Genomic DNA, 13,518 nt, shown 5'->3' with positions numbered 1-13,518 from the left:
ACCGTTATTAATGTATAATTTTTACATTGTTGTTAATCTTATTATTGCTCTTAAGGTTTTCAGCACGTGTAACGTTACGCTTATGTTAAGCACTCTGTCTTCAGGCCATAAGTGGCCCACCGTGACCATCCGACCGCCGTGTCATCCTCAGCTAAGGATGCGGATAGGAGGAGTGTGTGGTCAGCACACAGCTCTCCCGGTCGTTATGAAGGTGTTCTTTGACCGGAGCCGCTACTATGCGGTCGAGTAGCTCCTCAATTAGCATCATGAGGCTGAGTGCACCCCGAAAAATGGCAACAGCGCATGGCGTCCCGGATGGTCACCCATCCAAGTGCCGACCACGCCCGACAGCGCTTAACTTCGGTGATCTCACGGGAACCGGTGTATCCACTGCGGCAAGGCCGTTGCCTAACATTACGCTTATGTAGGCGAGCTAATCGGACGCCTAGAATTGGTACGAAGTCAGATGAACTTGTTGTACGGTTAAACGCTAGTGGGCCCAGGGGTCAGGGAGCACCGCGGCTTCCGGCGAGGTGATCGGTACGAGCGACTCCAGGTACAAAGACTGACAACTTTGACGAAAATAGGGAAAATTGCGGTATGGGATGGTAAGACGGCTGTCACTCGCATAGCCTTCATGCAGGGAACAATGCGACAAGACGTAGTGCAGTGTCAGACAAGCTGAAAGATAGCTTCTTACAGCTCTTTAAGTGTCTATAACAACACTCAGTCAAGTATTAATTCAAATCTGAATACATTGGCGACCGCAGATAAACGAGGCGCACCCAATAACACAACAAAATGGTTCAAATGGCTCTGAGCACTATGGGACTTAACATCTTGGGTCATCAGTCCCCTAGACTTAGAACTACTTAAACCTAACTAACCTAACGACAGCACATATATCCATGGCCGAGGCAAGATTCGAACCTGCGACCGTAGCAGCAGCGCGGTTCCGGACTGAAGTGCCTAGAATCGCTCGGCCATAACGGCCGGCAATGTTTATAACATTTTGTTTATTTAAATATTGTTGTAATATTATTGTTGTAATATATTAGTGCAGTGCAGGAAAGTGGTCAAGATGAGTCAGATCGTATCTGCAGCACGTAAGAACAATGTGTTTTTGGTAGGGGTGGCCTTCATCCAATGGAAGCAGACAGTAGTGGAACACTACGGGAGTCAAGTGGAGACTGGGACTTTTCGACTGAAGAGCACAAGGGAGTGTTTCTGGACACTACGTCGAGTGCTGGAAGAAGGCGGACCGGCTTGTGATAACGCGTGATATTTGGTTGTGTCGGTGATAGAGTCTGGGTGGTGAACGGTCGCTACAATACTCTAACTTTTGAAAGGGCTCTAAACCACGCGAGATCCGAGTGTGCTCCAGCGTTGCACTAACTTTTTCTGCTTATATTAAGGAACTGTGAATAGACAGAATATGAGTTACTGTTCTTTGTATCACACGTGATAATTCGTAAATCATCATATTGAGCTCTGATCTATTTTGAGCTGGTGAATCTTTATGTGTTGTGATTACAAAATGGATTTAGTTTTCACGTATCTGTGGTGACTATTTAGTTGGGGGATTTTGGTACCACTCTTGTAACGCTCTCAATGTTATTTTACTGCCGTTGATGAGGGTAATTTCTGTTTGTACTTTAATTTAATATCGTAAGACCACTTCCCGTTTATTTGAGATGTTCTTTCTTGAATAAACATTCTTCAACATAATTCTTCATTGTCTACATCAATTACAGACGCTAAAATAGTACCCTTGTTATTAAATTATTCATTTATCTTCTGTTTCAAGTTCTATGTATTTTAACTCGAAACTTTAACCAATGCATAGACTATTTGACTGCAGGACCACAGCTACAGGTTATTATCTGCAGTGACTTAGCTGCGGGGCATGAAGGCAGACATACGTGCTTGACCTTAGGACTACATCGAGCTATTCTTAAACAGGGCCTTGCACAGCCCAGGTGCCTAAAATACGAACGAGCAACTGCAGGTAAAGACGCAACTGGTTTGCTCATATGGGATGCTGTTAGGAAAAACAACTAGTCAGCAGTAGCCGTTATGTACTGTCGAACGTGTCACCTTATTATGTAAACGAGTGTGAAATATAAACTGGACAGAGAAGGATTTCTATAGCACTTGAAATAATTACTCTAACGTGTGTATTCATCAGCTCAACCAAAGATCTCCGCAATGCTTAAGACTCACTCAGAAATAAAGATGTTTTTTCGCTATAAGCCCTATGTTCTTTGTACTTTCAGTGTTTCTGTTTTTGCTATATTTCCTTTGCGCCAGGTAGTTTCCGGACACCGACTTCATTCATAATGTGTGACACTATATGTGATGTATTACGACAGAGAAAGGAGCCCGTGACCACTGGAGGTATTCTGTTTTAATTCTTTTATTTTCACATATACATTTCCTTTTAGTGTTAAGTCAAAGATCTCCACAGAGTCATGTTCTGAAATAGACTTTTGTCTCTCCACTAGACAATACCACAAGTTACTCCAAAGTCATAACTCAACTCACTTGTGTCGTACTAACACACATAAATCTACCTCATAATAGAGGTTTAAACCTTTGAAACTCGTTGCGGGTGTAAATAAAGTGTCTGGTAACAGCAGACTTGCTGTCTCATTCCAATCTTGTAGGACGCTTACCTAAAATTTATCAACTTCACAAAAAATAATTATTTATTTATCGTATAATGAAGCCAAATATACACACCGCGTGCCTCTAATTTAACTGACGATATTCCGAGTGCTACAGCGTGAGCTATAGGACGCCGAAACGTCGTAGGTATGTTCATTAATCGGTATATTCGCTGAGTAAGCTGAAAAAAGTATAGTTCCTCTTCCTGCCATTAGATGAAAATATGCGCTATAAGCAGTGAGAATGTGGTGTGGGGCAGGAGAAAGGGAAGAATGATGAAACACATGATAACGGTGATTCTGACACGTTTGTTAGGTTATGGTCACAAGCTATTTGTTAAGTATGGTCTCCCGACTCAGCAGCGTACTGCGTCCGTAATACTACTTGGTCAAAAATTGTTTGCAACGTATCCAATGTAATCAGAATGGTAACCTATAAGTACAGTCACCAAAATGTAAATTAAATAGCAAACATATGTACATATTCCAGGCCACCGAAGATGCCTTGCAGAAAATAAATGCGAAACGCGGATGGCACTAAAATTGCGATTTATTCAGTTGCTGCCAGACGGTCCATAAAGTACAAATTATCAATTTACCGTACGAATGGTAAGTCATCGTATGGTATCCTTCAGATCAGGAAGTCATTGGAGGCACCTCTTGTAATCACTATCTTTCAAATATCCCCATAGCCAGAAGTCACATAGGTATGGGTCAGGTGATCTGGAAGGCCACACATCTTCAAATTGCCTAAAGATGATGCAATTATTACTGAAGGCTTCTCGAAGCAAATCTTTACCAGACAAGCGACATTTAGTGTCGCCCCATCTTAGATGAAAATAGTGGCGTAGACACTGTTCCGTTCTTACAAAGCTGGAGTCTCGTGTTGCACGAGGAGGTCCACATGACGCTCTACACCTAACACGCCTGTGAAGTGTCATATCCTCGAAGAAAAACGGTCCGAAAATGAAGATGCTTGTGAAACCACATCGCACAGTCACGTAAGCTGAGTGCAGCGGATGTTTCTACATAACACATGGCGGAATAGAACCGCATAAGTGACAGTTCTGTGCGTTCATGGCACCGTGCAGAGTAAAATATGCCTCGTCCGTCTAAAGAATATTCCCTGGTCATAGGTCAGCCATTCCCCCGCGTGTCAAAAAACGAATGGGCGAGTCACGGCGTTGTAGCCTGCTTTGGGGCTTTATTTGGTGTCCATTCTGTATCTTGTAGGGATATAAGGTGCGCCGCAAGATCTTTTGAAATGGTGATGAGGGGAGAGAGAGTTCCCATTGCACAGCTCGAGCACGGACTGCAGAATTTGAGGCATGTGCTGCACGGTCGCTATAGCTACAGTAACTTCATTAAAAAGTGCCATGGGAATCGGCCGCCTTCTCCCTGCTGCACCATCTAATTCATCTGTTTCTTCAAATTTCTTGATCATATTCTTTAATCCATTTATCGACATGGTGTCTCTTCACAACTGGTCCTGGGGCAAGCAGCGCTCCTACTGCTGCCCGTCTGATAAAACAAGTTTACCAGCAGTGTACGCTCTTTCTTGTTAATGGCCATTGCGTTTCGTATGGAAAACGTTAACCGTCTTAACCCTTTACACCAACAGTCACTTCACAAAAGAAATCAACACACGTCACGAAGCGACAAACAACATACTACTACTGAAAAAAATGGTTCAAATGGCTCTGAGCACTACGGGACTTAACTTCTGAGGTCATCAGTCCCCTAGAACTTAGAACTACTTAAACCTAACTAACCTAAGGACATCACACACACCCATGCCCGAGGCAGGATTCGAACCTGCGACCGTAGCGGTCGCGCGGTTCCAGACTGTAGCGCCTAGAACCGCTCGGCCACACCAGCCGGCTACTACTACTGACATCAAACAAGAAACATATCACATGCTGATCGCTTACAGAGCCATTTTTTCACCTGGTGGCAATAAGTGTAACTAACGTTTTTCAGCATACTCTATGGGCACACCGAGTAGTGAAAGTAGCTACGATGTTTCAACTTCCTGCCATATATGCACCCCACACTGAAGCACTCGGAACTCTCATGTTACGCAGAGTTTTCTTGGTTTAGTTTGTACTTCAGCGAATGGATAACTCCAAGAGACCAAGTACAAGCAGCATGCCATACCTACCAAAGACCGCCACAGTTTCCTCTGCAAAGACACCTACAAGTAGTATATCCAATTTGGGACAGAGATCACTGGTTGATTACGGACAAGCAGCTCAGACCACTGGGTTCAACATCGATATCCTGGTCGATGTCTCATCACCGTTTATGGACGATACAGCACCCAGGATAGCTGTTGATGAATTCTGCGTGTTCACACATATGGTTCGAATAAAATAACGAATTCATTTCTAATAATGACGCACTTGGCATAAAACAAAGTTGTTCCACGTGAACCAGTCATCTCAGGGATTGTAGAACGTCTGAATTTTTCTTTTATAATTTAGTTAAATGTCCATTATTTTTTTCTCCTCAGAGCTGCAGGTTGATGAGCTCGCAATACCCATTGTGGGACAGTTGTCTACTTAAACAAGTTGCATCTCGATATTTCAGACAACAAATTATGTTTCTATGCTATCACTTGCAACACGGCACAGTTACTACAATTTAAGCATCTGAAAATGTTTTGTAGGGAAAAAAATGTTCAAATGTGTGTGAGATCTTATGGGACTTAACTGCTAAGGACATCAGTCCCTAAGCTTACACACTCGACTCGAACCTCCGCCAGGACCAGCCGTTTGGTAGGGAGCACATTGTGCTCATGTAGGAGCGATCTAGATGCTTGTAAAACAAACTGGTAGCCAAGATCGCAGGATTCTTTTTATCACATAATTACCGGTTTCGGCGAAACTAAAGCCACCATCATCGGATCTAGAGAGGACAGAAAAAACTATAAAAATGGGCTTGGAATCCACTTATATAACATTTATACGTATAAATTTAGTTACATACCTCAGGACACATACAGGCTACAACATCCATCCAAACGATGGTGATATTATTAGTTGCCCATAACACGCAGGCCTTACAAAATTGTCGTAAGTAGCACATAGGCGTCCAAGAGAGACGACATAAATGTTAAGTGTATCCATCGCATAAAAGCGAAAGCTAGGTACCACCACAACTCCGGCTCTGTTCTTACACTACAGCCGCGCTGCGAGATGGCGCTAGCAGAAGAAGCGTCAATGAATGTCACAGCTCGCGTCGTAACAGGCTCTGCGCGTGTGGTAACACTACGTCATTATGACTCTGAGCACTATGCGACGTAACTTCTGAGGTCATCAGTCGCCTAGAACTTAGAACTACTTAAACCTAACGAACCTAAGGACATCACACACATCCATGCCCGAGGCAGGATTCGAACCTGCGACCGGAGCGGTCGCTCGGCTCCAGACTGTAGCGCCTAGAACCGCACGGCCACTCCAGTCGGCGGTAACACTACGTCATTAGGGTTTGTACATAACTCTAGAGATTATTGTATCACATAAACATATACAAAACTTATGAAAGCTGCAGACCTACACAACTGCACAACTGCCTGGTCACATGTACGACATATCGAAAGGCAAATACAAATTTCATGAGAACTGCGGAATAACGAAAATTTACATCTGTCTGGTCCTATACATAATAAGAAAAGATCATACATACATATTTTATGGGATCTGCAGGGTTATACACAGCACATCAGTTTGGTGATGTATAAAATCTACGGAGAGTATATACAAAATTTAAGAACATTACATGGTTACACAGTGCATACCCGTCTGGTCATATATAAAAATAGCAATAAAACACCTTGCCTATGAGCACAGAGTTTTCCGGTCATGTCAAATTACCATCTGCCTGGTTACATATATACATACCGAAAAGAAATGCAAATTTTCTGGGACTGCCGAGTTACATAAGTGCACATATGTCTGGTCATATATAAAACCTACTAAAAGTCATATATAAATTTAAGAACACTGCAGGGTTACACAAATGCATATATGTGTACATGTTATATAATTGGAATCCAAGCCCATTTTTATAGTGTTTTCTGTCCTCCCTAGATCCGATGATGGCGGCTTTAGTTTCGCCGAAACCGGTAATCATGGAATAAAAAGAATTCATGCGATCTTACCTACCAGTTTATTGTTTTACATCTGAAAATGGCTCACATAAATCTATTTGTAGTACAGGCCTAATTAACTCCGTTTAGGTATTGTGTGTCCGTCACTTACGCTGAACTGAACATCCGGTACCTTGCAGTGATCTGATATTCCTTTTCTCATGTGAATTTTTGGTCGGTAAGAGATAAACGAAACGCACTGGTACGGACGTCACGCGTGGCTTTGCACACGTTGACCAACACTGGCTGACACGGACCCGGCTGACTGTGAGTCAGGGGGACGGCGAGGCAAACGCCGCCGCTGGAGTTTACGTCGCAGTTTCCTAGCGGCCGCGAGTTTTTCGTGAGAAACGTGGTAGTCATACGAAACAGATGGTCGCCTACCGCCGTTTCGGGCCCATTTATGTTCTTTTTTCTCTCTGCTGTCGTTTTAACCGCGTCCACTGGTAAGTCGGACCACTTACTCGATACAATAAGATAATGATAACTCAGATACATAGCGATGCACCGTGTCAAGAGTAAAACACAAATTGTCTCAACCTGAATCCAAATTATTATAATGTGGTAAATTCAAGTAATGATACAGCTCATGGGTACTCACCTGCTAAATATACGTTTCCTGGTTGATAATTTGACTCCTGCTTTTGCATGCGATTGTATTTAGTAGTCAACAACAAAAATCTGTAACCAATTTGCATTAGTGCTTCTCCTCTGTCAACAGAGAACTGGATCGCATCTGATTGCATCTAGGCACAGATATTTACCACTCAAATAATTAATCTTATACAAGCGCTTGATAATGAGCTCCTCGCCAAATATACTCTGTCTTCGTCAAGCGACCAGTGGTAGTGATTCGTCAAACAAAATTAAGCGTAACAATATCTGTTTCTGAGTCATAAGTCTTCGGACTGGTTTGATGCGGCTCGCCGCCAATTCCTTTCCGTACCCAAAGACTGAGGTCACACCAATATCCGTGAAAGGTAATAGGAGTAATTCACTAAATTACAGGCCCGTATCATTAACGTCGATGTGCAACAGGATTTTGGAACACATATTGTGTCTGAACATTATCAATTACCTAGAAGAAAATGGTCTATTATCACATAATCAAAACGGATTTAGAAATCATCATTCTTGTGCAACAAACTAGCTCTTTACTTACACGAAGTACTAGGTGCTATCGAGATAGGATTTCAAATTTATTCCATATTTATGTATTTCCAGAAGGTTTTTGACATTATACCCACAAGCGACTTGTAATCAAATTGCGTGCTTATGGAATATCGTCTCGGTTATGCGACTGGATTCGAGATTTCTTATCAGAGGGGTCACAGTTCGTAGCAACAGAAAGAAAGTTATCGAGCAAAACGAAATTGATTTCTGGCGTTCCCCAAGGTAGTGCTATAGAATCACTGTTGCTCCATATCTATATAAACGACTTACGAGACAAGGCGAGCAGCCATCACAGGTTGTTTTCAGATGATGCTCAAGTTTCTAGTTTAGAAAAGTCATCATGAGATCAAAACAAATTGCAAAACGATTTAGGAAAGATATCTGTATGGCGCGAAAATTGACCTCAAATAATGAAAAGAGTGAGTTCATCCTCATGAGTGCTAAAAGGAATCCGTTAGACTTCGTCTACACGATAAATCAATCAAATCTAAATGCCGTAATTTCAACTAAATACCTAGGAATTACAATTATGAAAAACTTAAAGTGGAAAAAGCACATAGGAAATGTTATAGGGAAGGAGACCAAACACTGCGTTTTGTTGGCAGAACACTTAGAAGAAGCAACAGGCTTACTAGACTGCCTACACTATGCTTGTCCGTCCTCTTTCGGAGTCATGCTGCGCGGTATGGGATACTAACCGAATACGATTAACGGAGTACATCGACAAAGTCCAAGAATGGCAGCACGTTTCGATTTCTCGAGAAATAGAGTAGTGTGTGTCACGGACATGATACAGGATTTGGGGTTGACATCACTAAAACAAAGGCGTTTTTCTCGTTGTGGCGAGATCTTCTCAGGAAATTTCAATCTCCAGCGTTCTCCTCCGAATGCGAAAATGTTTTGTTGACGCTGACCTACATGGGGAGAAACGATCATAATAACAAAATAAGAGAAATCAGGGCTCGTATGGAAAGATGTAGGTTTTAGTTTTTTCCGCGCGCTGTTCAAGAATGGAATAACATAATTATTGTGAAGGTGGTTCGATGAACCCTTTGGCAGGTACTTAAGTATGATTTCCACAGTAGCGATGTAGATGTAGATGACAACCTCCTTATCTCAGAGTCCTCGATTATTTACTGGATGTGTTCCAGTCTCTGTCTCTCTTTACAGTTTTTACCCTCTACAGCCCCCTCTAGTACTGGAAGTCGCTCTCTGAGGATTTAACGCATGTCCTATATCCTGTCCCTTGCACTTGTCAGTATTTTCCATACGTACGTTTCTGCGCCGATGACAGCCTTCTCATTCCTTACCTTTTCAGTCCAACTAATCTTCAACATTCTTGTGTAGTACCATATCTCAAATGAATCTATTTTCTTCTATTCCGGTTTTCCCACTTCCTGTGATTCACTAACATATAATGCTGTACTCCATACGTACATTTCCACAAATTTATTCCTCAAATTAAGGCGTAGGCTGGGCATTAGCAGACATTGGGCTATGAATGTACCCTTTGTCTGTGCTAGTCTGCTTTTTATATCCCCCCTTATGAATTATTTATCTTCCAAGGTAGCAGAATTTATTAACTTCGTCTACTTATCGTCGATTTCGTTTTTCTGCGATTTACTATCGATCCATGTTTGAAATGCTTAGATTTGTACTCATTAGACAGTTGACTCCATTTAACAGATCCAATAATTCTACTTCACTTTCACTGGGACAGCAAGATCATCAGCGAATGTTGTCACTGATATCTTTTAACCCCGAATTTTAATCCCACTCATGAACCTTCTTTTACTTCAGTCGTTGATTGTTAGATATATGGTTTGAACATAAGGGGTCTTTCATCCCTTTTAATCTAGCACTTCTTTCTTGGTCCTCGAATCTTATCGTTCCCTCTTCTTCTTGTATACATTGCATATTACCAAAGGTACCCTACAAGTTACACCAATTTTTCTAAGAATTTCGAACATCTTCAACCATTTTACATTGTCCAAAACTTTATTCCGGTTGACAAAGCCAATGAACGTGTCTTGACTTTTCTTCACTCTTGCCTGCATTGTCAAGCGCGACGACAGGACCGCCTCTCTAGTGAAGATCTAACAGATCCTCAGTTTTTTCCCATTCTTCGATACATTATTCTTGTCAACTACTTGATGGTAAGAGTTGTTTAGCTGATTGTGCAGTAGTTCTGGCTCTTATCTGCCCTCCCTATCTTCCTAATTGTGTGGACGATATTTTTTGATTCAAATGGCTCTGAGCACTATGGGACTTAACATCTTAGGTCATCAGTCCCCTAGAACGTAGAACTACTTAAACCTAAGGACATCACACACATCCATGCCCGAGGCAGGATTCGAACCTGCGACCGTAGCAGTCCCGCAGTTCCGGACTGCAGCGCCTAGAACCGCACGGCCACCGCGGCAGGCCGATATTTTTTCCCCAAAGTTTGGTGGTATGTCGCCATCCTCATACTTCTACACTCCATCTTGAATAGTCGTTTGGTTGCCACTTGCACCAATGATTTTAGAAATTCCATAGCGACTCTAGCTTCTTCTATTACGTCATCAGACAATTACTCTTCCTCACAGAGGCTACCTATCTGTTCTGTCCTCTGCGTTTGCAAGTAGAGTTCCCATTGCATTCTTAATGTTACGCTCCTTGTTTTTACATTCACCGAAGGTTGTTCTGACATTTTATATGCTGAGTTAGCCTTTCCGAAGATCATCTCGCATTCGAGTTCTTCACATTCTTCCTGGAAACATTTCGCCTTGGCTTCCCTACAATTCCGGTTTATTTCATTCCTAAGTGATTTATTTGCTGTATTCCTGTCTTTCCCCGTACATTTTTTTACTTCCTTCTATCGTTAATAAATTAAATTATTATGTTATCCAAGGTGTCTTTGTTATTACCTTCCTTGTACCTATGTTTGTCTGCCCAACATCTGTGATTGCCGTTTTTCGAGTCTTCGACTCCTCTTCAATTGAAGTGCCTGCTGTGATATCTCTTATCGCAGTATCCACATCTTTGACGAATTCCAAAGGCGTCTCGTCATTCCTCAATACTTCTATATTCCACTTCCTTCCATATTGATTATTCCGTACGATTCTCTTAAGTTTCAGTCTGCTCTTCATCATTACTAAATTGTGGTCAGTGTGTATATCAGCTCGTGGGTACGTCTTACGATCCAATATCTGATTGCGGAATATTCCATGGTAAAACTTCAGTTCGTTTAATTTGCTCCATGCGATGTAATATTATAAGGTGCCCATAAATTATCTTTGCTGCTTTCGACTTTAATAACTCAAGGTGTATCTTACATAACGAAAACCTTTTTCTGCCATATTGTATAAGAAGAACTTCTAGCCTCTTAAAAACTATTGAGTTAAATATAATCTATAATGTCAATGTGAGATTTAAAACTTTTGCCGTTTTTAGACGCATTGATGTGACAATAGAGCGATGGCACACTTGGTCATTCGGTATATAGAAAGCCCACTCACACAGACCTTTACTTGCAAGCCTCTATTTGCCACCATCCGGCACAAACGATGGATGTTTTGAAGACATTCATTCACAAGGCCCACGTTATCTCTGACACCGATAGTTTGCAAACGGAACTGGAGCACCTGCAGACTATATTTCTGAAGAATGGGTATTCGTCCCAGCAAGTGGAGAGAGCGCTGCAGACCTGTAAACGATGGAACAAAGAAGAGGTTCAAATGGTTCAAATGGCTCTGAGCACTATGGGACTTAACATCTGAGGTCATCAGTCCCCTAGAACTTAGAACTACTTAAACCCAACTAACCTAAGGACATCACACACATCCATGCCCAAGGCAGGATTCAAACCTGCGACCGTAGCGGTCGCGCGGTTCCAGACTGATGCGCCTAGAACCGCTCGGTCACAACGGCCGGCACACAAAGAAGAGGAAGAGGCCTTTGAAACGACTGCCTATTTACGATATGTTGGTAATATTTCAGCGCAAATAGGCAGAATACTAAGAAAATATAAAGTGAAAGCAATCTTTCGCTCTCCTGCAAAAATTTCGTCGCTGTTGGGATGTGTCAAATACGACCTAGAGCTGCGCAAGGCAGGTGTTTACAGGATTCCGTGTGAATGCGGCAAATCTGATATAGGGCAAACGATGCGTACCGTGCAGGATCGCACTGTAGAACGTCAGCGGCATAATCGCCTTCTTCAGCCTTGCAAGTCTGCCATTGCCGAACACTGTATTTCCACTGGCCATGCCATGAATTACAATGAGACAAAAATTGTGGGCTACACGTCCAACTTTAGGAGTTTTATTATTAATGAATCCGTGGAAATACGGCTGTCTGACAATGAGTCTCTTATTAATCGTGACGGCGGTTACCAATTGAATTCGGCATGGAATCCAATCGTCGAAAAACTTCGTGTCCTCCGTAGCCGACGTAGGTCTGTGATGGAACCGCGGGAAGACAATCGAATTGATATCGATGCGGCGAGTTTTTACCACGGAGGACGCGCGGCGCAGCAAATAGCGCACGTGCAATGCCAAGTGAAACGACCACGCATGTGTCGGAGGGGCATTAAATACCAGAGTTCAGGGAGTTTTGGCCAGTATCACCTGAAGATGGTCAGAAGACTCCGCGCCGAAATATTGTGACAGTTAGCCCGAAATTTTGTGGAACTATAATGTCAATGCTTAACTAGAAACTGTTAGAGAAAATTCACAGATTATCCACATAAAAAAGTATAACATATATCTGTGTAAAAACTGTATTCATTTTTTCTTAAATAAACAAGTGATCTATTAAGGAAGAGGAGACGTCCTCTTCTCGTAACTTACTTCTGTTTTCGCTGTCGACCTAGTAAGAAATAACGCTGCCGAATCTCATGTTATGTACCATTATGAAATAATAATGCTGTCATTCTTCACTATCGGATGTCTCCCATTCATTACAATTAATCTTTTGACGTCACAGTATCTAATTTGTTAATGAATTTATGTTTTGTAGATGAATGTATCGGGAAATCGCGCTCACATTGTTTGAAGGCAAAGCGACCGATTGATCACAACGTCGAGACATTTAAGTACTTCATTAATTAAAAAATCTAACCTGCATATCTATTTTCCCGCAGACCGATCGAATATTCGTTACCACTGTACAACTGTATTTTGCGGTCAACGAGCCTCCAAACAATGACGATGCTCAAAAGCCAGCAGAGCCTGATACAAGGAAAGAACATAATCGTCGATGCCACAGAAATCTGAACAATGAGTATTTAAAAAATATATTACGATGTGTGTTAATTGCTAACCACTGCCATCACATTTGTAGTGTGTCTTTCCGGAAGCAAATTTATATTCATGCGCAGCATATTTTTTATTAAATTGAAGATTTATTTCTCTTTACATGGGCCCACGGACATGTACGTTACAAACTTTAAATCTACACTAGAAATAAGCAACTTGTCATCAGCATTTGCCAAGATAAATATTTTTTTTTATTTTCTAGGTGCCACAGATCTGACAAAAAATAATGCGG

At 41.9% G+C, this 13,518-nt stretch overlaps 1 pseudogene; it reads right to left on the bottom strand.

The window, feature by feature from the left end:
• Window positions 1-291: 291 nt before the first annotated feature.
• Window positions 292-409, bottom strand: LOC126427404 (5S ribosomal RNA; annotated as a pseudogene).
• Window positions 410-13,518: the final 13,109 nt, after the last annotated feature.

Source organism: Schistocerca serialis, chromosome 1 (assembly GCF_023864345.2).
Source record: "Schistocerca serialis cubense isolate TAMUIC-IGC-003099 chromosome 1, iqSchSeri2.2, whole genome shotgun sequence".
Classification (NCBI taxonomy): Eukaryota; Metazoa; Arthropoda; class Insecta; order Orthoptera; family Acrididae; genus Schistocerca; species Schistocerca serialis.
Note: the sequence above shows the minus strand (reverse complement) of the source record. Positions and strands in the feature narration are given on the sequence as shown.